Source organism: Pygocentrus nattereri, chromosome 9 (genome assembly GCF_015220715.1).
Source record: "Pygocentrus nattereri isolate fPygNat1 chromosome 9, fPygNat1.pri, whole genome shotgun sequence".
NCBI classification, from domain to species: domain Eukaryota; kingdom Metazoa; phylum Chordata; class Actinopteri; order Characiformes; family Serrasalmidae; genus Pygocentrus; species Pygocentrus nattereri.
This window is the reverse complement of record NC_051219.1, coordinates 18,222,950-18,246,629: the sequence shown is the minus strand read 5'-3', so window position 1 is coordinate 18,246,629 and position 23,680 is coordinate 18,222,950. Positions and strand designations below refer to the sequence as shown.

The 23,680-nt window shown below is 39.2% G+C and overlaps 1 long non-coding RNA gene across 2 annotated transcripts; it reads left to right on the top strand.

Moving 5' to 3' along the window:
• Nucleotides 1–768: 768 nt before the first annotated feature.
• Nucleotides 769–23,387, top strand: LOC119264106. Of its 2 annotated transcripts, none has more exons than XR_005130770.1 (3): nucleotides 769–1,560; nucleotides 2,039–2,120; nucleotides 23,027–23,387. It is a non-coding gene; the product is annotated as an uncharacterized LOC119264106 (long non-coding RNA). The 2 variants fall into 2 exon arrangements; XR_005130769.1 differs by lacking the exon at nucleotides 23,027–23,387 and adding an exon at nucleotides 11,278–11,548.
• The last annotated feature ends 293 nt before the right edge of the window (nucleotides 23,388–23,680 follow it).

Below are 23,680 nucleotides of genomic sequence, written 5' to 3'. Positions count from 1 at the left end.
ATATTTTAGATTCTAGTCAGAATATTATAAGATGTAATAATAAATGTAATTTTATTAAATAAAACTATTTTGCCTGGCCTGATGAATGCTAAATTGCCCCTGGGTGTGAGTGTGTGAGTGACTGTCTGTGTCTGTCTGTCTGCCCTGCGATGGACTGGCGACCTGTCCAGGGTGTATCCTGCCTTCTGCCCGAAGACTGCTGGGATAGGCTCCAGCACCCCCCCCCGCGACCCTGACGGAGAAGCGGCTTAGAAAATGGATGGATGGAAAACTATTTTGCAGTATAGCAGGTAATGTTGCTTTTATCAGAAATACACTTGAAACAAGCAGAGTGAGATAATTTGGTACAGAGTAACATAGACATAAAATGATGAGTAATGAGATTACTTATTCCAAGAAAACTACTTTGGCTAATGGGGACTGCCTACATCTGTCTGGTGCAAAGACCCCTGCTTCTTGGGTAACTTCAGGTTCTTCGTATTCATGCAGGTAATTCTCAAATAAAAGTGTACACCCACTATCATTTTGTATTCAAATCCAGTTTGTCTGGTTAACATATATAGTTATATATAAATACATGCACAAATAGCAGCATCTTTTAAAGCCCTCTAGTTTAGGGAGCTTATCTGTTGAAGAATCTATGTTGGCGCTTGTCCTCCTTGTTTTTCCTCTGGAGCCATGACATCACAGCATCACAAGAGCTTTCTGACTGGCTTCCACTGCTCAGCAGTAGATGGTTTGTACGTGAACATGACTGTTTGCCCCATCTCTCTGTCACACAGAACAGTACTGCAGCACTGGAAGCACTGGAGCTTCGCAACTACGCAGCAAGAACACAATTGAAGAGATATACCCCTGTAATTATATGGCGAACAAAGCCTCTCTTTGGAAAGGCAACACAAAGGAGTATCAATGGCAGATCAGACAGAGGGGGCTGAGCGAGAAGACTCGAGGTGGAGGCCTCACTCAATAGGCCTGTGCATAGAGACATGGCGGAACGAAATAACAATCAAGTTCCAGCACTGCTGTTGCACTGAGGCATGCATGTTACCCAATGACTGAATCGTGCCAGCCTAACAGTTAATCAAGATGGCTTTTTTTCTGATTGCCATGTTCACATTTGAAGTACCTTGGCTTTCAAATCTAAGATAAATCCTATTATTTTTCACCTGGAATTCTACATATTCTATATTTCTCCCCATATTTGCATAATTAAAAGGCCCACATATATTTGTTTATATTTTTATATCTGCACATATTTTATTTTTCCACTGAGGATCACTTACTATGTTTGTGTGATTGCTTGTATTTTGTTTTTATATGATCTACTTTTTCATTCCCTTTGAATTAGACAAGGCTGTTTTCATTACTGTGCCTTCAAGACTGCTAGACACTGTGTGGACAAAAGTATGTGGACACCTGACCAGTGCACCTATATGAGCGTCATGGTGCACTGTCGTCATTATCTCTAGTGGGACACAATGTCCACCAGCAGTGGGAAGCTACAAGCAGGAAAGAAGTTTTAGGTTCCCCTTCAAGTAATGTCGCACACACATCCAAGTAAGTTCAAGTGCTCTTGGTCATTTATTAAGTGGCAATTGCCCCATAAAGAAGATATTTACATATTTGTAGCAGTGCTGAATGTTTAAAAACAAAAGGTGGCTCCATTAGCTTTTCAGTCACTCGTGCTTACTGCCTAAACATCAGTCTGTTGCACATAAACATGTCAAGAGGCTGCAAGGCCAAACAGCATACACACTATGGTTCCCTTGAGCATACTCCTTGACTAACCCCAGTAGCCCCTTTGGTCTGGCTTTATACTCCAAGCCCCGCCCTAATTGAGGATGGAGCATAGTAGTACTGATTACATAGGTAACAATACACCAGTGGCTTGCCATCAACCAGTAATATATGCATATACAGTGTCAACGATAATTACATGGCTGTTGCTCATTTTTATGCTGGTATGTACATTCACATTCACATTTAGCTAAATCTTTAATTACCTCTTTCTTTTCTTTCTGCATGTTTATTCCAGCTTTCGTCCCCCTCTCCAGGATGGCTGTGACATCTCCCAGCTCTTATAAGAGGACAGAAGCCACCATTTCCATGGAATCAAGGTAAGTGTACACATTTATCAGTCTTTTGTAATGACTCTATCTTGTAAGTTGTAATTTCTTAAACAGTCTTGATCATGTGTCCTGGCCACTGACATCATAACAATGAGACTGTTGGCATCACTTTCTAAAACCATAAACATTGAAATGGAGCCTCCTTTTTGCAGCTATAACAACCTACACTCTTCTGGAAAAGATTTCCACAAAATTTTGGAGTGTGTCTGGAAATCTTTGCCCATTCAATCAAAAGATAATTTGTGATAATTTGTCAAATATGGACCTTGATTGAGAAGGTTTGGCTGGGAGTCAACGTTCCAGTTCAGCCCAGCGGGGCTGAAGTTAGGGATTTGTGCAATCAACTGGAGTTCAACACTAGACTTATCAAACCATGTCTTTATGGAGCTCACTTTGTGCACAGTAATGCTGGAACAGGAAAGGGCCTTCCCCACATTGTTGCCACAAAGTTGGAAGCATATAATTGTCTGAAATGTCTTTGCTTGCTGCAGCATTAACATTATCCTTCACTGGAACTAAGGGGCTGAGCCCAAACCTTGAAAAACAGCCCCAGATCATTATCCCTCCTCCACCAAACTTTACTGTTGCCAGTATGCATTCCAGTAGGTAGCACTCTCCTGGCATCTATCAAACCCAGATTTGTCCATTAGACTGCTGGGTAGTGAAATGTGATTTATCATTCCTGAGTTTCCAGCCAACACTTGCCATTGCATCTAGTGGTCTTAGGCTTGTGTGCAGCTACCTGGCCATGGAAACCCATTTCATGAAGCTCCCAACATGCAGTAGTTTGGAACTCTCAGTTATGCAACAGAGCACTCGGTGGTAATCCGTCAGCACTTCCAGCTGCCTGGGGCAGATCTATAAGGGCACAAATTTCATGAACTGACTTGTGGCAAAGGTGACATTCAATGGCCATGCTGTGTTTAAAGCCACTCTTAATTGATAAATTAGATGATAAATAAATAATCATTTTTACGTGTTTTTATTCTGACGATTCCGATTTGTGTTCTACTTTTTCTGAATTTTTTTGCTGGATTATATTTTTTATTTCTTGGCTTATTTAAATAATGGTACACTAAGGCATTACCATTTATATTTATACTGTTATTAACTAAGTGTTTGATCATTTGGTCAGTTAACGTGTCTTTAAAATGTGTATTTGCATTTTAGAAATGGATATTTAAATGGATATTTTTCTAGACAAATTGCAAGTCAGCAGTCATAGGCTGGAGGTTAGGGCCAGCCTTGCAACCAGAAAGTCGCCGGTTTGGTTCCCTGAGCCGACAGTACATGACTACGGTGCCCTTGAGCAAGACCCCTAACCCCCAACTGCTCCCCGCTCTGGGCAAGTGTGCTCACTGCCCCCTAGTGTGAGTCTTCACTAGTGTCTATGGGGTGTGTCACTACACGGATGGTTTAAAATGTGGAGGTGAAATTTCCCCATTGTGGGATTAATAAGGGTCTCTTAATATGTAAATTACAGGCGCCTAAATTGCATTACTTTTTTGGTCGTTTTGTAAATGTACAGGAATATATCACTACGGTCCAAAGAAAAAACATATATCTCCAAAATAGTAACTTTATAGGAGAGGGATTCTCTTTACTTTCAAAATAAGTTAATGGAAAGGGATTTTATTCCAAGCAATTTTGGAGCATTTCTATATGTCCAATCATCATGACATTTTGACATAATGTAAAGGACATCTGTTGAGCTCAAGTGATGCTGAAAAGTAAAAATCGCAAAAAATGGAGGTACATATTTTTCAGTGGACAGCGACAATATACAGGAGATTACTATATTTTAATTACAGATTATTACTGTAAATATGCAGTAAAATACAGCTACACCTCAGTAATCTTGTGGTTCAAATGACTGGAGTCACAGTATACAGTTGGGAATTTAGTGTTATTCACTGTTAATGGAGTACAAAGGATAGACAGTCATTTACTGTCATTTTACTGTAATTTGAATGAATGAACCTTTCTTCTGAATAGAAGAACATACTTTCACATAAACTTTGTATTGCTTTTGTCTATTTAGAAGGCTGCAGTGACACATTTACCTTTAATGACCAAGAACATTATACAATTGAATTGTTTTGCTCCACAATATCTTTGCTACAAATTGTCTGCAGTAACAACACTCCTTATTACTTTCATGTGGATGGGAGTGCTAATCTGTTGTGGACCGAACTGGTGTTCATGGTTCTGACATCATAGACATAGTGGCTGTTTGTTAGTTGGTTTTCACATATGTACTGGAATGTTTACATAGCATATTTAGTACTTTTTATTTTTTAGAAAAAGCAGGGATTATGAAGTTTTCCTAGACATGGGCCCTTTAAGGCTCGGTTCTTGATATGATATTCATCTTTTTCTTGTCCACAAATACTTTAAATAGCTGACCCTGAATATTTATGAAGGAGAATCCTTCTATTGCTGCTTATGACTATGTAGAATGATACTTGAGGCAAATGCATATATATCCGTACAGACCTACCAGCTAATGACTAGAACTGTCCATTTGCTTTCCATCTCAGTCTCTGTTCACCTTCCTTTCCGCATGTCCTGGCCCCCAACAGAGGTCAGGGTAGCATGTACCAAGCTGCTCTGCTAATCTTCTTTGTCACTCATAAAATTTACACTACATCTCCCTGTTGGAGACCTGTCATTTTCCGACTGCCTTTAGCTGTCACCACACACGGGTAATTACTCAGAGGGTTTGAACAGGCCCTTGATTATTTATAGGGTTGGATGTCGGGAAAAAAAAGGAAAAAAAAACTTATACGCTGCTTTGAATTATTTCACATTGGTAATAATACAAGAAAACGAGGACTCTTCTCCTCCCAAAAGTTCCGGATGATCATGAGCACATATGAAGGGTCTCACTCCAGCTGTAGTAATTATCAGAAAAGATTCTCTTCTCACAGTTTGAAGGAGCGAGACAGCATACATAATTTCATAGCTGGCTGAATAGGCCAGAAATGCACAAGCTTTCTTTCTATGCCTGAGAACTATGGAGAGATATTCTGTGTAGCTCATGGCTACATTGAGGACTATGCGGCAATCGGTATACTGTAAAAGTATTTAAAAGGGAATTCCACCAATTAAAGAAATCTGCCTAATTATATCATTGAGATATAAACAGTTATTCAGAATTTTTTGATGTGATGTGTGATGTGGTTTGACCGACTTGGATATCTTTACATTGGTATTGATCTGGGGGAAAGGAAAAAAAACTTTACTTTCTGTTTTGTGGCACGGTGGATAAAGCTTGCCTCACTGCAAGAAGGGCCTGGGTTTGATTCCTCAGCCGGACACCCAGGGAGCCTTTCTGTGTGGAGTTTCCATGTTCTCCCTGTCTCTGTGTTTGCTCTGGTTTTTTCCCCAAGCAGATTGGAAATTGGCCCTTGGCGTGTGTGTGTGTATTGGATATGTCTGTATGTCTGTACTATAATGAGGATGTTTCCTGCTGGTGACCTGTCCAGGGTATTTTCTGGCCGTTCCACCAGCAGAATGAACCTCAGTTAGAATATGTTTATTTAATGTAATCAGATAAGATTTTTCCCTCTAACTAGGATACTGTTGGCTCTCTGTGTGTGAACTATTGTGATTCTGTGCTAAGCTGCTACTGAGCAATGAGGGGCGAAAGGTCAAGGGCGAGAACCCCCTAGAAAACAGTTTACATTATCCACAAACACGGTAGCTTTCTTAATATCAAAAACTGCCACAATAGACAGAGATTTAAATGCACTTTTGTAAATGTTGGCTTGTTTGCTCACCTAAAATGCTAATGAAGGAAAACAAATGCACACTTCAATGGAACAATGTCTAAAACAGTCAAAAAGTACTATGAAAAAGGCTTAAGGCCAAAATCCTCTTTCAAAACTAATGTAAACCAATGTCTCAGGAATCAGGCAGAGTATTCACAACAATTTCATGTAATGGCTTTCTGTGAGGGAGCATTTAGAGCCATTAAATGCTATCGACCACTGCTATGATTCCGAGTCAGGGAATTTCTCTAAAAAATGCACTCTAATGGTGGATTTCACATCAGTTGAAGGACTTTTATCTTAGATTGAATTATGCAGGATTTTTTAAGAAATTGGTGGAATTCCCCTTTAAGTCTGGTTTCTTACTTATGGTTGCTACTTGTTTGAAACAGAAGCAGCTTGGCCATTTAAGCAAGTAAGCACTGCTTAATGAAAACAAAACAGAACTCAAAATTATTTCATAATCATCATTCACAAAAATTTACCATAGTGCTTAATATGTAGACTTGACCAGCAGCCATTGCTGCTTTGTAGTTGGGTAAACTTGTATTGATGGATTAGGATGTGAGGTTAGAATCTCTTATAATTGATTGAAAATATTCAGTAAAGTATTTCAGGGAAAGAATTCTGGCTATTTCAAATATAAACAGACAAAAAAACTTGCCATATTACTGGGGCTTCACTTGTAACTGATGAGGTCCTGGAACACTGAGTAGTGATGGATCCGGCAGGTTGATGAGGTGTAAAGAAAGAGTGAATGCAGCTCAGTGTGAGCGTTCTGTATAACATTGGATCTTTCAACTAATGAATCTGCTAACGAGACTCTTAAGCATTGAACATTTTCTCTTCTAATGCATGAGCAGTTAATATCACCGCAGTAGTGGTGCATTTGATAAACATAGCATTAGTGTTGTTTTTATTACTGTTTCGATCACCCCACACAGTCAAGCAGGAGTTGAAAATGAAAGTGAATGCATACTTAATTTATTCATGTTTTATTATGTTCTATATTTGTTTGCAGAAAACCAAAAACAAAAAAAAGACCGAAACCATGTCGACATCCCGCCTAATTATTGAATTCAGACGCTTATCACACCCATTGCTAACAGATGTGTAAAATCAAGCACATAGCTATACCATCTCCATAGAAAAACATTGCCAGTAGAATGTGTTATACTGAAGAGCTCAGTGACTTAGATCTGCCCCAGTCAACTGTAAGTGCTGCTATTATGAAATAGAAGCGCTTAGAAACAACAATAGCTTAGCCACTCACAAAGTGAAACTGATAAATGTTGAAGCACGTAGCACCTAAAAGTCGCCTTTCCTATGTGCAACACTCACTACAGAATTCCAAGCTGCATCTGAGAGCAACATCAGCACAAGAACTGCACATCAGGAGCTCCATGCAATGGGTTTCCATGGCCAAGCAGCTGCACAAAAAGTCACACATTTTTGGGATGAATTGAAATAATGATTGTAAGCCAGGTCTTCTCATCCGACATCACTGCCTGACCTCACAAATGGTCTTTTGACTGAATGGGCACAAATTACCCCAGACACACTCCAAAATCCTGTGAAAACCTTTCACAAAGGAACGGAGGCTGTTATAGCTGCAAAAGGAGGCCAACTTCATAGTTTCAATAGAATGGAATGTCCAACATTCTCAAATGGGCTTGAGCAAGGCGCCTAACCCCCAACTGCTCCCTGGGCATTGCAGATAGGGCTGCCCACCACTCCGGGCAAGTGTGCTCACTGCCCCCTGGTGTGTGTCTTCACTAGTGTGTATGTAGTGTTTTACTGCATGGGTGAGATTGCGGAGGTGAAATTTCCCCAATGTGGGTCTAATAAGGATTATTTAATCTTAATCTAATCTAATCTTAACATGTGAACAAGCTGCTAGATCTTTTTAGTATACATTACACCCTTTCTATTATCTGTACTTCTTTACTGTATTCGTGGCTCCACCAGTGACATTTACATATCTAATTTTTAAAATAACCAGATCAAATCGTAGTGAAATGACATTTTATGATGCACTGAGTTGTGTTTGTTGCGGATTCTGAGATGTGCATGCCTTCACTTTATAGTGTTTTCAGAAAAAACTATCTCACACCTATAATGTAAATAATGCAAATAATGTATATTGTGTAAATAATTTATGGTTATAAAATGATGCATCAGGCTTTTTCATATGTTTATGGTTTAAATTTAGTGCGTAACTGTTCTGGCAATAAGCCAGAGGGACTCACAAATCAGGTGTTACCCATAAAAGTCTTGCCTCTTTCTGTTCAACTCTGAACATGGATTATTCTTTGCTTCTAGGAGAAGCAAGGCTTTGCTCTCATCACGTCAATTGATCACTCACACTCACAGTTCTGCCTGTGCCTGCCCTAGTCACTGTGCCACTTTGTCCACCTTTGTAACGATTTCTGGATCTGTCAGTTACAGAACTGTTCACACAATTACCCCCATCATCAAAAGTTTAAGAAAGCTATGTGCCCTCCACTGAGGCTGAAGGTCAAGGCAGGAGGCCTTGGATTCCAGCAGCATCCATTCATTATCAGACAGTTGGTAGTGACTGGAACTTGTGTCATCAGTTGTTATTTGATGTATTCAATTGGACATCCATGGATACAACTAGAAAAGGGTGTGTTTTAAAGCTGTGCCAAGTAAAGATAATGACAATGTAATTGATGTCTTTGTAAAAGAACAGTGTAGTAGTCTAAGCATTGGCCTGTTGTTGGGAGATTGCACAGGCTTCTGTGGCCAGATGTTGAAGAGAGTGTTTTTTGACATTATTCTCCCATCACTCAGCATGAAGATTGCTGATGTAGGTGTGACAGAATTTTAATAACTAAATTGGAGGTTAGCTCTCTCCTCCAAGCGTGTTGAGCTGTCCAGTGATATTGCCTTAGTGCCAGTTTAGTTTGGGGGCAGTTGTGGGCTGGAGGTTAGGGAGCTGGCCCTGTGACCGGAAGGTTGCCGGTTCGATCCCCAGGGCTGACAGTCCATGACTGAGGTGTCCTTGAGCAAGATACCTAACCCCCAACTGCTCCCCGGGCGCCGTGGATAGGGCTGCCCACCGCTCCGGGCAAGTGTGTGCTCACTGCCCCCTAGTGTGTGTGTTCACTAGTGTGTATGTGGTGTTTCACTTCACGGATGGGTTAAATGCGGAGGTGGAATTTCCCCGGTTGTGGGATCAAAAAAAAAAGAAGAAAAAAAAAAAAAAAAGTATCACTTAAAAAGATGTAGTGGTTGGCTATATGTGTCTCAGAGGAAGCGTGTGCTAGCCTTAACTGTCCCAGCCTGATATTATTGACCCTTAAATTGAATCGACAGTTTTTTATTTATCAATCTATCAGGAGAAGTGCATGTAAATGTGAGCTCAGTAGTTTAACAGCTTGAACAAGATGCTTGATCTTTGGTTAACTAAGTTAAACTATTATCAGTATAATTTATAATGCCAATAATAAGAACTCAGATACATAATTACAATAAACTGATCGTTTGTGCATGTGGCAATCCAGTACAAAAGTCAATGTACTTATTTTGTATGCATATTGGTACAAATGCTGCAACTATTCCTATTAAAGATGTATTACACTGTGGTTTTATTTTATTCTGACACTGCCTAGACAATAAAAAATACAAAACACAGTGTAGAAGTCATCAAATACAATGCAATAATACAGTGTACAAATATCATATTTTAGGAAAATTAGAACATCATATCAATGTACCATCTTAAGACAAATAAGACATTATATTTATTTAACATTTTATTTTTTCTTCATTCATCATCAAAATTTACACACTATAAAGGGTCAAACTCCACCTACAAACACAGCCATTTGCTCAAGAACACTAAATGCAGTTATTTAATGGCTCCTTTTTGAAACATCTACATGAATTATGGTGTGCTTCATGTAAATAATATGTAAAGTGGTGCTGATAGACTGGCACTTGACTTCACAGACTGAAGCTGGATCATCATTTGCGTTCAAATCTCTGTTTCCATGTAATACGAACGTTTTGTGATTCAGAGCGACCTGTGTGTCAGTAAAGGTGGTCAGATCTGCATTCTTTTTTCAAGCAATTTTGATGAGTAAAGGCTATTACATTGTTAGGTGGTTGGAAATTAGCTACAACTAAGTTGTGGAGAAGAATTGGATACAAAAAAAAACAAAACAGTGAATCATTTTCTTGGACTTTGTTCAGATCATAATGTGATAAGCCAATTAAGGTTCTCAGCATGTAGATCCTTACAGATAATTTATCAGTCGTCTGTCTATAACCTAGCTCAAAACTATGAATATAGTAGCAGCATTTCTGTATATGTAGTAGTAGCACATAATATCTAATATCTTTTAGTGTAAGTGTACTTAAGTGTACTTGTGCCTCCATTGTTGTTCCTGTGTTCTATAGACCTTGCATCACTACAGACTGCAGTGCAATGATGGACATTACAGCGCCATACCATTATCAGAATTTGTGATGGCTCATCTGTACAATGCTTATCCTTATCCAGGCCAACAGATGGCCTTGTACATGTATCAGTGGTGCAACAAAAGCTATCTCTTTTGGATAGGGCTTGAAATAAATGAACCATGTGGAAAGATATACCCTCACACCCACACCACGGAGCCATTAAACTCTCTTTACCGCCGTCACACTCTTTCTACTGCTGATACAAAATCATGGTGGGGTGACAGATGATTGAGTATGAGCTTTTTTGTGTACAACAAAATGTGACAAAGGTCAAGAATATACTATCTCAGCTTTGAAGCTTGGAGGATAGGAAAACACATACAATAGTTTGAGATGCAAAGAGACTAAAGAACTGAAGCTGAAATATACATTATATATCCAACACTGTGATGGTGGAACCTTTCAAGAAGTCCGTGAATCATAATGCAAATTTCAGTTCCACAAGCGGTTCATTTGAAGGAATTTGAGTTTGCAATTTAATGTGCAGATCAAACAGAGGGGCTAGGTGAAGTACCTTTTTCTCCTCCCCAGATCCCACAGTGAGTTAAGAAATGGTTATGAATTTGCAATTAGCCTCGTCCTAGCAACTTCTTGAGGTTTGAGACAGTGTCATGGGCCCCACTAAAGGGCATGTGTGTGTGAAACCGTGAATTTCTTGCGACAGCCCCTGATACCCAAGGAGCTATATTTAGGGAGGATAACTAGTACTGCGTGGTGTAATCTGACATTTGGACCACGAGGGAGTCCTACTGCATTGCTCGCAAATGACAGTGTCACTGTTGGTTTGCGTCCCCAGCGGAATAGGTTAAAGAGAACAAAACATGTTTTTCCAGTGGAGCGCTGGCCCGGCAAGACAGATCTAATAAAACTCTATTTGATTGCAGGGGTATGATCTGACTGGGGCTGTCACTGGTGAGTGAGCCCCCTGAGTCCAGGCGAAGAGAGAGAGCGAGAGAGAGAGAGAGAAGTGGCGGTCGGTCTGGAGAAGGACAAAACACTGAGTGCTCAGAGCCACCGCCGAGTAGGCAGGGACAGCAGGCTGCATGACTGACCTGCTCTTGATGGCTGTTGAAGACGACATGGCACTTCCCTGCTGCACCACTACTTCCCCTACTAGCCTCAGCGGAGCCTCGGCCTGTCTTGTACACGCTAAAATGCGCCTCTGACCTTACTCTGACAGGGAGAGAGGAAACTCTTTAGCCTTGCTGAGAGTTCACTTATCTGGAGGAGCATGATATTCATGTTACAAGCTTTAAAATAAAGGTTCTTGGCTTCGACACACAGTTTAAACCTTGAATTAGTACAGAATCTTTACATTATATGGAGATTTTTGACGTTAAAAAGGTTCTTCACATTCACTCTCTTTATGTGGTCAAATGTGGTCCTACCGATAACCAACCATTCTTTAGAACGGTTCTTTAGATAACCAAAAGTGGTCTTCACATTCTCTTATTTCATGTACAATAGTGGTCATGCAAAGAGCAGTCATTAAAGTGGTTCTTCTATAGCATCTCTCCAAAGAGTCCTTTGTGGCACCTATAGTTTTAAGAGTGAGAATTCGAGAATTTGACCACTGCCACACCATCTTGTTTTTCAGTCTGGCCAACAGCTCCAAGTGATTGTCGTGTCCTGTCTAGAACAACAACCATGATGACTCCATAACCCTTGGGAGGCCGTTCATTAGTCTGTCAAACACGGGTCTCTTCGCTTGCACTGTTTTTCCCTTCGGTCTCAGGTGCGCTCCTAGTCGTTCTCGCAACCAAGGTGATCAAACCTGCGTCAGCCTGCACCTGCCAGCTCCCCCAGGAGAACATGGAGAGGTTGAACAACAAAAGCCAGGGGAGAGCACCGAGGGAGTTCCACTGGCAGCTCCTTCAATCATGTAATCTCAATGCCTCAGGAAAATATCAGAAACCCAGGGAGCCAAGGGTGTGCTCAACAGTCTTTGAGCTTGACTCTCTCACCCACACTGATCAAAGAGCAGACAAATGTTGCCCAATACTTTTCTTTTTTTTTCCTCAGCTGGAGGAGAGTAATTTTGAGTTTGACAGTAAATCACCTCTTAGCAACAACTCTACCATTTTATTCTCCTTTCTCACAACTGTTTATCTGTCTGTCAGCGATTACTTGTAGAGATCTCCAACCTGTCTCCCAGAGATAGCATTAAAAAGAAGAAATCCCACAGACGTTTTCATGCAGAGTAATTCATATACAGTGGGCTAAAATGCATTAGATGAGGCTGGAATAGGCCTGCTGAAAGTTTAGGGATTTGTAACTAGCACATTTTGCACTTTATTCAGTGTTTGAATTATTTCTCATGGGTGAACATAATGGCGATATAAATCTCTCTGTGTGTGCAATTACTAAGACTGGCATGGTCTATTCCCCACCGGGTGATCGCCTGCGAACAGTGACATATTACCGGCCAGCCAGCTATGGTCATTAAGACCTGATATGGGATTTATGGCCAGTCTTTAAACATGAGATGGTATTATAGAGATTTGAATACAGGCAAAATGGCGCAAAGGATTCTGTCCTCGTGCGATGTAATGAAGTGTGATGGAGAGGCGCGGGGATGAAGGGTTATTTTTGGCCCAGATCAATTTAACAATGAGCGGAATGAGTCAATTGCTCGCCTAACTGTCACTCCTGTGTCTGAGTGTCATCATGGCCCGCTTATAATGGTGCAAGGCAACTGTAAGCAGCCAGGCGCAAGATGGCGGGCCTCGTCACATTGTTTTGACACATGAGATGTCCAAAACTCCACTGTAATTGACATACCTTTCAAATGGCCCCAAGGTTTGACATATTTAAAATAATGTAACAATGAAATAGCCCATTATACAAGATGGCTGCCTTAACTACCTGTGCCTTAAATAGATGTTGTTAGGGAGGAAATCATTTTAGCTGCTCTTAGGAAATATTAGCTTCACTCATTACCATAGCGAGTGTCAATCTCCATATCATACATACGGTCTTATTAGGCCTGTGGTAAACATGATGGAATCATTGCATAAGTTGGCCTCTATGTGATTTGCCTTTGTTGTGACCAGTGAATAGAAGTAAATATGTGGATCATTGCAACAAACAAAGACACAGACACATAATGGGTGTCACCAAATTTAACCTTAATGTGCTAAGTTCCTCTTTTATGAGGGAGCTCTAGCAAGAGAGAGCACATAATCACACCTCAGAATCTAACATTTTGTTTTCCCAGTGAATGTGTAGTATTTTGAGGATTTGATTGGGAGTCATTCAAAGTGTTATGGATATTGTGCTTATTATCTTAGAAACTGGTCTCGGTCACCATTTAGCCTGAATAAAATAAGCCTTGTAGAAAAGCAGTGCATTTTCCAGCTCACCTAGCAGTTTGACTCTGCATGACCTTTCAGAATCGAATAATATTCTATATCTTTGAGTAAGTAATACATTTTTTTAGTGTTTTGTCCGGTTCACGTCTAGACCTTTTTTATCGCACCTTTATAGCACTTAGAAACTGTGGTGCTATGCATGACTGACAATCTGCTAAAGTAACATTCCTGATCCTCCCCCGATGGAACGAGCTTGGTTAGCATCACGCTAATTTCTGATGGCAATTAGCCCTCCATTCCCAAATGCACCAGCGAGTGAGACTAAGGAGCTTAAGCAGGAGATGTGTTCATCGGCAAGTGAGAAATAGAGCCTTTGCCTCATCACATTAGTGCCAGTCCCTTAAAGTGACTGTTTATCATGAGGTAGTGCTCAAGGTTTTAATGAGCTCACTGCCTGTACTAGTATAATTCCAATTAGTTCCCTCTTTTCATACGATGACGTGATTACCGCGTGAAGTCTCCATTGTTTTGCATTCAGCACCGAGAGCAAAGCCTTTGCTGTTTCAATCTGTTTCCCCCAGCCAGCCACCTGACAGAAGCATTACACCTTCTTCTGCATAATGGTAGATACTGGCTCATTAATACAGGGGAGGCATTTCAATTCCACCAGCTTCACACCTTATAATAGATGTGATCAAGAAATTATGTTCAATCCACAATCGTTGACAGCATGATGAGGAGCACATCGCTGAGACTTAAAACTGTTTTACCTTACTGTATATAAGACGCATTCAGCTGTCTTCGGCTTTTTTCATTACTTGTCAATGATTCATAGGGAGATGAGGCTTCTTTTGTCTGCTGTATTTATTTGAATGTACTTGCAATCGGATAGTTATACTAACAGTTTTAATTAATAGAAGTGTTTGTATTCCAAACCTAAGAGATTATATTACAGTATTTTACAGTACTAATGCTGTATTATTATTGCAATATTGTATTTCTAAATACAGTTAATTACAATATTTGTACATTCTTCTTCTGAACCTCTGTATTTCTAATTTACAGCTCCTTGGGGGTGCTACGTTATGTAGAACAACATGTAAAGGTGTAAACAAATATGACAACCTATGTAGCTGGCAAATACATGGATATGCATACTGTTACATAACTAAGAGAATAATCATGATATTGTTTAGAATAGTGCCGTTCTCTGTTGCAATCATACCACGCACTGAACAACACATTACAGAAGTTACATGCACTCATAACAGTCAGTGTGATTATAAAGACAGCAGCAACCAAATATTTGTTAATTAATATCTATTGTAACATTACAGGGCTACCTAATCTGAACACAAAAGCACCATCATGGTTGGAATACCATAACATGTAAAATGCATTTAAAAAAACCATGGAAAATAAATTGTAGATTAAATAAATAAATGCATATAAATAATAAAAGGCTAATAACATGGATAAAACCTCAAGTAATGCTTGGAGGCTTGACCCCTGTCACGACAGGCTGCTCAAAACTGCACAAACTGCAATTTTTTTCTGCAAATAGCCAATTACTGTAAATAACTAATTACTGAAAAATCCAACATTTGATCTTTTTTGACAAGTATAATCAGTAAAATGTTTGTTTTGTGTATTTGTATGATGAATATACAAAGTACACTGTTTTTATCATTAACCAGTATGTTAATTATGACCAGTTAAATGACATATAGATCAATCAATCAAGCTATTCATTTTGAATGAAGTTGCAAGGTTACAAGCAGCAGCACTATTATAGGAAAAAATATAGAAATCTACACAATTTACAGGACTTACAATCGTGATCCTCATAAATAAGCAAAATCTAGTAAGTTCATGATTGTCAGGCATTAGAGCATTCCACTTCATCCATCAGAACTTTGAACATGGTTGAATACGGGAGTTCTCCAGTCATTTTTAAAACAATGGTAGAGCTTGTCAACTCTCTAAGTCATGTAAATACTTGCTGGAGATCATCAAATCAGCATTGCGCCAATGCCGTTAGATCTCGCTCCACAGCAGGCTCTCCATGTCTCGGCAGCCATTACAACAATTCTGGCCAGTGCCACTTGACGAGCACAAGTTATTTTTTGATCAAAAACACACGCGAGAGGGAAATCAGTCATTAGCAGAAGCCATTTCAGCTGTCATCTTGTTTGGACAGCTTGCAGCTCGCACTTCACGACAGCACAACTCTCGAGGAAATGGGTGTGCATTTTTCTCTGATGTGTATTTTTTGTACTGACATCCAACAAAGACCAGAATTCTGCTGGCATTTAGTGTCTTCATTTGTTGACATGATTTTAATCACAGAACCACTTGTTTTGGAGACTATCTTGCATAACAATGCAGGTATGTAATAGTTAATACACACACACACACACACACACACACACTTATATACATATACATACGTAATGTCTTGGAAAAAAGTCTGTTTCCATTGACTTACATTAAAAGTAAAATGTTTTTTTCCTTCTTCTATAAAGTTAGCATTTTGGAGATATGAGGTTTTGCTCAGATATACACACACACACACACACACACACACACACACACATATATATATATATATATATACCCTGCGACCCTGACGGAGAAGCGGCTTAGAGAATGGATGGATGTATATATATATATATATATATATATATGCATTTTGGTTCCCTGAAGAAGTAGGGTTGAAAAAATGTAAAGGTTCTCATACCTGATATATGCAGCACACCCCCACACACACACACATATATATATATATATATATATATATATATATATATATATATATATATATATATAGTGCACCAAAATTAAATTTTGATTTTATGGAAATGTGCCTCATCTCCTGAATTCAAGTAATAACAAAAGCACTTGAGAATGACTCACAATAGATGTCCATATAGAAGGCAAAAGAAAAACAACCTGAAATGTACACAGGATTTAGATTTATCCTCCAATTCAAAGTGCTTACAGAGAGAGAGAGAGAGAGAGAGAGAGAGAGAGAGAGAGAGAGAGAGAGAAAGGATAAAAAAGGATAATCTACAAGAAAACCCTTAAAAGAATCAATTTGGCAAGGTGTCTGGGAATTTGACTTTCTCCGGCACTGTGATTCTGCCTGTCTCCCGGCAGAGTGGGATGACTGTCTTTCTTCCTTCCTGACAGGCAGACCGGGGCCAAATTGACAGTTCTTTAAAGCGCCTGACAGAAAGCAGCATTAATTAAGTCATTGCCGGACTTTAATTGTGTTAAGGAAGAGAGAAAAAAAAATCTAATATGAGAAAAGGTTACCAAGTCCTCTCTGGTGTCAGATTTTCTACTTTCTATGAATATTAATGTGCCTAATGAAGACAATCTTGCCCTCATCTCTCCATTGTTCTGTATTCAGGTGCCAGGCGTCAGGAGCCTGTGATTTGTTGTTAAAGAACAAATATGTCACAGGCAGATGACTGCCATGCTTTTATCAGCCATTTATAAAAATGCCTTTCTCACATGATAGGAAGCCAGAGCCTCTCAAGCGTGTTTTATTTTTTAAACAAGATGGGAGCGTTAGTGGATGGCACGCGAGATTTACAGGCATCTCGGCGCGCGATGATTTTCTCATTCAATGCAAAATGGCAAGCATGCAATCAAAATGGGATTCTAATTTTATCATATCCATTGGAGGACAATTAGACAGGAGGCTACGCAAATGGCATCTATTATGGGTCATTGAATTCTTTTTGTAGCAGTCTCCTGGGCAGCACTAGGAAGATCTTTGAAATGAAACAAAACAAGTCTATTAGAATTCTGACTGAGGGCACCTCAATCAAGAGGCAAGTCTGTACTGCAAGTTTAATGCTAATATGCAGGTAATAGAGGAACGCTGTGGCTATAGAAGATATGGATATGGACAAAAATTGTGTATACACCTTTAACGATGCCAAAAAGGCTTCGTGGAGTCATGCCTTAGAACCACTTTTAGTTCCCTAAAAACTTTTCAAAGGATAATTCTTTAGAATCAGTTAAAGGTTCTAGAACGAAGTTTTATAGATCTATTGAATTTCACTCAATTCAGTTCAATTGATATAGAGCCTTTTGGTTATGTGACAGATCTATGCACACATCTGTATTTCTACTGTGGCATCATGCAAAGAACTGTTTGTGGCATATATATATATACATATATATATATATATATATATATATATATATATATGTATGTATGTATGTATGTATGTCATATAAACCTATAAAAATTAAAGATTGATTCAATTTAATTCGATTGATATAGAACCTTTTCACTATGTGACAGATCTATACTCACAAATCTCTATTTCTACTATGGCTTCACTCAAAGAACCATTTGTGCCATATTTTTTAAGAGTATACCACACTATTGAAAAGAAAGATGCCAAAAGGGGTCCTTTCCATAAAGAACCTTTCAAAGGATGGTTATTTAGAGGACCACTGCAAATGTGTGAATTTGAAGAAGCTTTTTAAACAGCACAGAATGTAAATGTTCTATAATGGACCCATAAACTGGTATAGACCCTTTACATTATGTGAAGGTTCTTTAAGCTGTTAAAAGGTTCTTTGCATTCATGAAACTGTTTCAGACATGGCTGTTAAGGGAACTCAGTGTTTTTTTTATGGCATTGCTTATATTATCCTTTATGGCATGGTATCCTTTATGGTATATCACACTCTTTAAAGTAATGGTTGCCAGAAAGAGTTGTTTGCACACTGGCACTTTTGTCATTAACCTTTTAAAAATGTAAAGAATCTCCCCATAATGTAATGGTTCGGTAACACTTTATCTGGAGTGGACCTTTGTAGATGATTAATAAACTCACAAAGTAATCAGTAACACCTTAATAGCATATCAGTGAAGTAGCAGTAGTGAAGCATCTAAATACACTGAAGTAAATATCTTGAAGATGTTCTGCTGATACATTGCTTACATGAAGTAGATTCCACTACACAAAACCTAAACCTAACCCCAACCCAAAACCTAATTCTAAACCTCATATCTGTTTGACAGTCTGTTGAGTTTGTGTTTCATCTAACAGGTCCACTCAAAATAAAATGTTACCAAAAGTTCTAAGATGAACCCTTTATATGATATAGAACCTTTGTGTTATGTAAAGGTTCTATAAGCTTTTAAAATGTTTTGCCCACTCACAAATTGGCTTTTGGGGAACCAAAAGTGGTTCTTCTTTGGTGTACCTCTTTAATTTTTTACCATTTGCAGGTTTCATGGTGAAAAATGAAGATATGTGTATTATAATGTGCAATAATCTGTGCAAAGAGAATTAGACCAGGGATCCCAGTCTTGAAAGTTATCAGTAAATGGCAACTCCTAAGACACTGCAAGAATGTGTGAGAATAGTCCTGAAAGCAGGTTTTATTACGTGGGATTTGGGGTCATGGTTAATTTGCCCAGATTTATTGTCCTGGAATCATCCAGGACAGCCATGCACGAGAGCTTCAAGTGATTTGTGGGTAACATTAAGAGGAGGATGCTGCCAAGTGCCCCACTACCCTCAGTAGAGCTTTGAATCCCTTCTGCAGTCTGTTAAAGTGGCCACCGACTGCAGCTGCTAAGCCAATGGAATGTGTTTTTTCTTGTCGACGAAGAAGTGTTTATCTGGGGTTTATCCACACTGATGTCCACCATGTGAAAAATATATATATATATATTTTAAAGTACAGTAATAAGAAGTCTGCATACTGACGTGGGCAAAGATCTTGAATTAAAGTTGCTTTGAAGTTCATAATCTTCTTTCTTGTCTGGCAGTCGGGAGGTAAAATGCTAAAGTGCAAATGTCGGCCATTTCTGACAGCCAGACTTGCGTGATAAGATGTCTGATGACAAGTTTCGTGTTCCGGATGCATGCCAGGGGCCCTGGAGCGGCACAACATCGAGCATTCCCAAAACTTCAATATTAACTCAGCGTCATAATCGCTTAGCTCATTGAAGAGACAGAAATTCAAATGAGCAACACCCCCCCATCCACCCTACACACACCCTTCCCCCTCTTCTACACCCCCTCCTCATCTCAATAAGCCAACCTGAGCTCTTGTGAAAGATGAGCTATGGCTATTTCTGGAGAATGGAGTGCTCTCTGTAGCCACAGGGCAAACCCTGAATAGCCATAGCTGGAATTACTTGAAAAGAGAGAGACTGGCTGATGCACTTCGGGTCTTGTCATTGAAGAAGAGGCTTTTGTTCCCTGGACTCATAGATCACCATTTGAAAGGACTCCTCATGGTAAAGATGGATTTGAAGCCACTGATACAGAACATGTATAAAGGAAATCCAACGAGGTGCCGATGACCTATTTTGGTTTGTTCCTTATGTGGTCAGTTTCGTTGCTAATGCAGGTTCAAGGATAAGATAGAAATTGAATATCATCGCACCTAAACAATGACAAGAATGCAAGAAACCACTTTCAGGCCAATAAAGTGCATCTTCTGAATTATGAAAGTAGTACTCAGCCTTGTTTACATGAGGACTTGTTCTAAATACCTTGAATAAAAGTGTTTTTTCAAACAAAGCGTGTGAGCATACGACTTTGCCCATAATGGAAATGGAGGTTCACTAACTCAGGAGTTCTTAAACTCAATAAAATATTTGACAAGCCCAAAAGCCTTAGCCATGTATGCCTTTTGAAGGCTTGGCTGAGAAATGTTGAACTGATAAAATCAGTTCTGTTACACTTTGGCAAAAGACGTCAATGCGGTGCTGCTAAACTGCCTCTAAAAGGGGCAGTGAGGAATTTAATGACATGGGGAACACAATGATGGACTTCTGTTTATCACTTCAGGGAGAGATGTTTGTGTTATGACTGGTTTCACCGTGAGGCCTTTGAGTACGTTTGTGTTCCAGAATGCTGCTAAAATGTTGGATGGCCTGTTGCTCAGAGGGGATACTTCCTTACCATGTCCTATCATTCATAATGCACATACTCTCTGTTCACTGCTGAAGCTTGACATCTGGGTCATTCAGGGCATCTTTATGACTAAATAAGGACATTTTAGGGAGATCAGAAATATGGGCTTAATAGCTCTTAGGAAATGCACTCCTGTTTTTTTTTTACAAACATGGTTCTTTAGTGGTTCTTCTGTGGTATTGCTCAAAGAACCCTTTATAGAATCTAGAAAATCTCCTTGAAACACCACAACACTTGGTGAATGATGATGCATGATTTATATACTTCTAAAAATTAGAGGTTTTAAGTGGCTTTTGGTTTGGATTTTGGCTTCTAAGCAAAAAAAATGTAATTGGTATCAACATGTTTTTATTACATAGAGGTTCTTCAAACTTATTAAACTTCTCTTCTTGAGGTTCTTGAAAAAATTGTTCTTCACACTTCCAAAAAAAAAAAAAACAGGTCTTTAAAAAGCCATCCTGTGAAAGATTCTTGATAACACTTTATTTGAATTGGTCCTTTGTAGATGATTAATCAACTCTTAACAGATTATCAGTAACACATGAACAATATATCAGCAAAGTAGCAGTAGTGAAGCATCCGAATACGTTGACATATCTTGTAGCTGTTCTGTTGATACATTATTTTCCTTAAGTAGATGTATTGTTCATATGTTACTTCCATTATGCAAAACCTAACATTTTTGGTCATTCTAGATGAAACACATGTGTAGCAGTTCAGTTAAGAGCTTTGGCATAGAGCACATCTCACACATTCTAACACTGAACAGGCTAACACTTGTACTCACACTCTACAGCTTCCAGAAGGCCTAGACTGACATTTCTCTCTCAAAATTTGTCCCAACCACTGTAAAGCAAAATGTGATTGATTCTGAGTTATGTTTAATCTGACATGTTTGGCCTTTAGTTCAGCTCCTAAGGTCCTAACCAATAAGAGAGATTGCTTGGCTGTACCTAGATACCATGCACATTTGACCCTTTTGTTTCCAACCAAAAGTAAAAATGAAAATACTTGCAGAGCTTTAAATACAACTTGTATGATGACTGTATTAAAAAAGTGAAAAAAATTACAGTATTTTATTTCACAGAAATCTTTAGGCTATCTCTGAAGGCCTTTAAGACCCTTGAGATTCTCTGCTCATTAAACCCAAGTAAGTGTTATAAGTGAACCTCCGGGAAAGAGATAGAATAGCACAAGAATAGTAGGACATTGGCACTTTAAGAGTGCAGGCAAGTGAGTAGTCTACAAAATAAGAGAAATGGAAGTTGTGAGTCTTGAAAGAGTTCAGATAAACAAGTTAGAGTGATCTCAGCCAATCAGCCCCACTGTTCTGTGTCTTCCTGTTGAAAGCCTGTGCAGGTTGTTACTCGCCAGCCCTCTTACCTTCACTCTGGATTTATGACTTCCTGGTTGGCAGTTTGTTTGTTTCCTGGTCTCAAGAGCAACGCAGGAGGCCCGAGAGACGGAGGGAAGCCGAGGCAGGCTCAGATCAGAGGCGGGGTAATGATGCCTCGCTACAGCGGGCTTTGTCTCTCTTCCCGCAGCCTCCTGGATCTGGGATAGCTATTAACGATCTCCTTGAATAATTCACGCTGATGGATAAAACACCTCCACAATTAACAGCACGCCACACTGAACCACCCACTCCACTGAGGACCAGCGGAACTGACGGCTCTCCGTAAAATATTCACACTCTTCCTACCATTCATGCTCATTTATATACGTGGATGAAGGACTGGAGGTTGGACACCTATGTGGAATGGATTAATCGACTATGCGGGGAATCTTGAAAAAAACAAAAAAAAAGCTGTTTCCCATTAATTCCGTATAATGAAAAATATCGACTGCCCACTTCTGTTTACTGTAGACGATAAAATGAACATAAACAAACAAAACAGACCTTTAATTGATAGCCCTTAGAATATAGGTAAGTGACTCTGTTTTGATCACTTCTGTTCTCCTGAACGTGCAGCGAAACGAGTGATAGTGCCTCTCTGCCTGACAGCAGGCTAGAAAATGACTATGTGACAAATAGGGAAAGTGGCTAATAAAACAAAGGGCCATCCTTCATTAGGGCCCAATAGCTCAGCTTTCCTTGACTCTGTCCTTTCTCCGCGACGATTGAGTTACTGTGGGAAGAAAAAGCCCCCCCGAAGATGTGAAACTTTCCGAGCTTGTATATTCCCTTTCATGGTCAGAGCTTCAGAGCAAATGAGCGTCACATGTTTGACACACTCATGTAAATTAGATAAGAAATCCAACCTTGCTCCAGCACTATGCAAACTTCATTTCGTTTTATATATTAATTATAAACGCTCAATATATGCAGTATTAATTGACCCACTTTTTTTTCTTTGCAGGGTCTTGTCATTTCAGATGGTCTGAACAAGACTTTGAGAAGGAGCTTCACACAGATGTGTGGTCTTCAATCAAAACCAGCAGGACTTCTTGTTGGAAGTAAAACCTTGTCTGGAAGAGAAAGAGCACCAGACATACACTCTGACATTCATACACTCTGTGCTGGAGTTGTATATTTAAAAACTTTATGCTTTGAACAGTCATATATGCATGAAGTCATAATGTTTTTCATTAAAACATAAAAAAACTTGAGTTAATTGCAGAAAATTGGTGTTTTAGTGGTTACAATTATAAAAGTAACACAATGAGTTTCAGACCTTGGGGCACACTTACTTCAAAACAATGGAATATAACTGCTTAACACTTGGCCACAAGGGACAGGGATGCAGTCTCACTTCCTGCTGTAAAATGCAGGAGTATGCCTAAAATAAGTTTACATACACACACACACACACACACACACACACACACATATATATATATATATATATATATATATATATATATATATATATATATATATATATATATATATGTATATATATATGGTTTTATGGTGTGCTAAAGTCAGAGGCCACCTTCTTTTCAGCTTTTGCTTAAAAGAGCCATTACATACAAGTTATTCATTTTTCAGGAGATATTTCTGAGAAGATTAG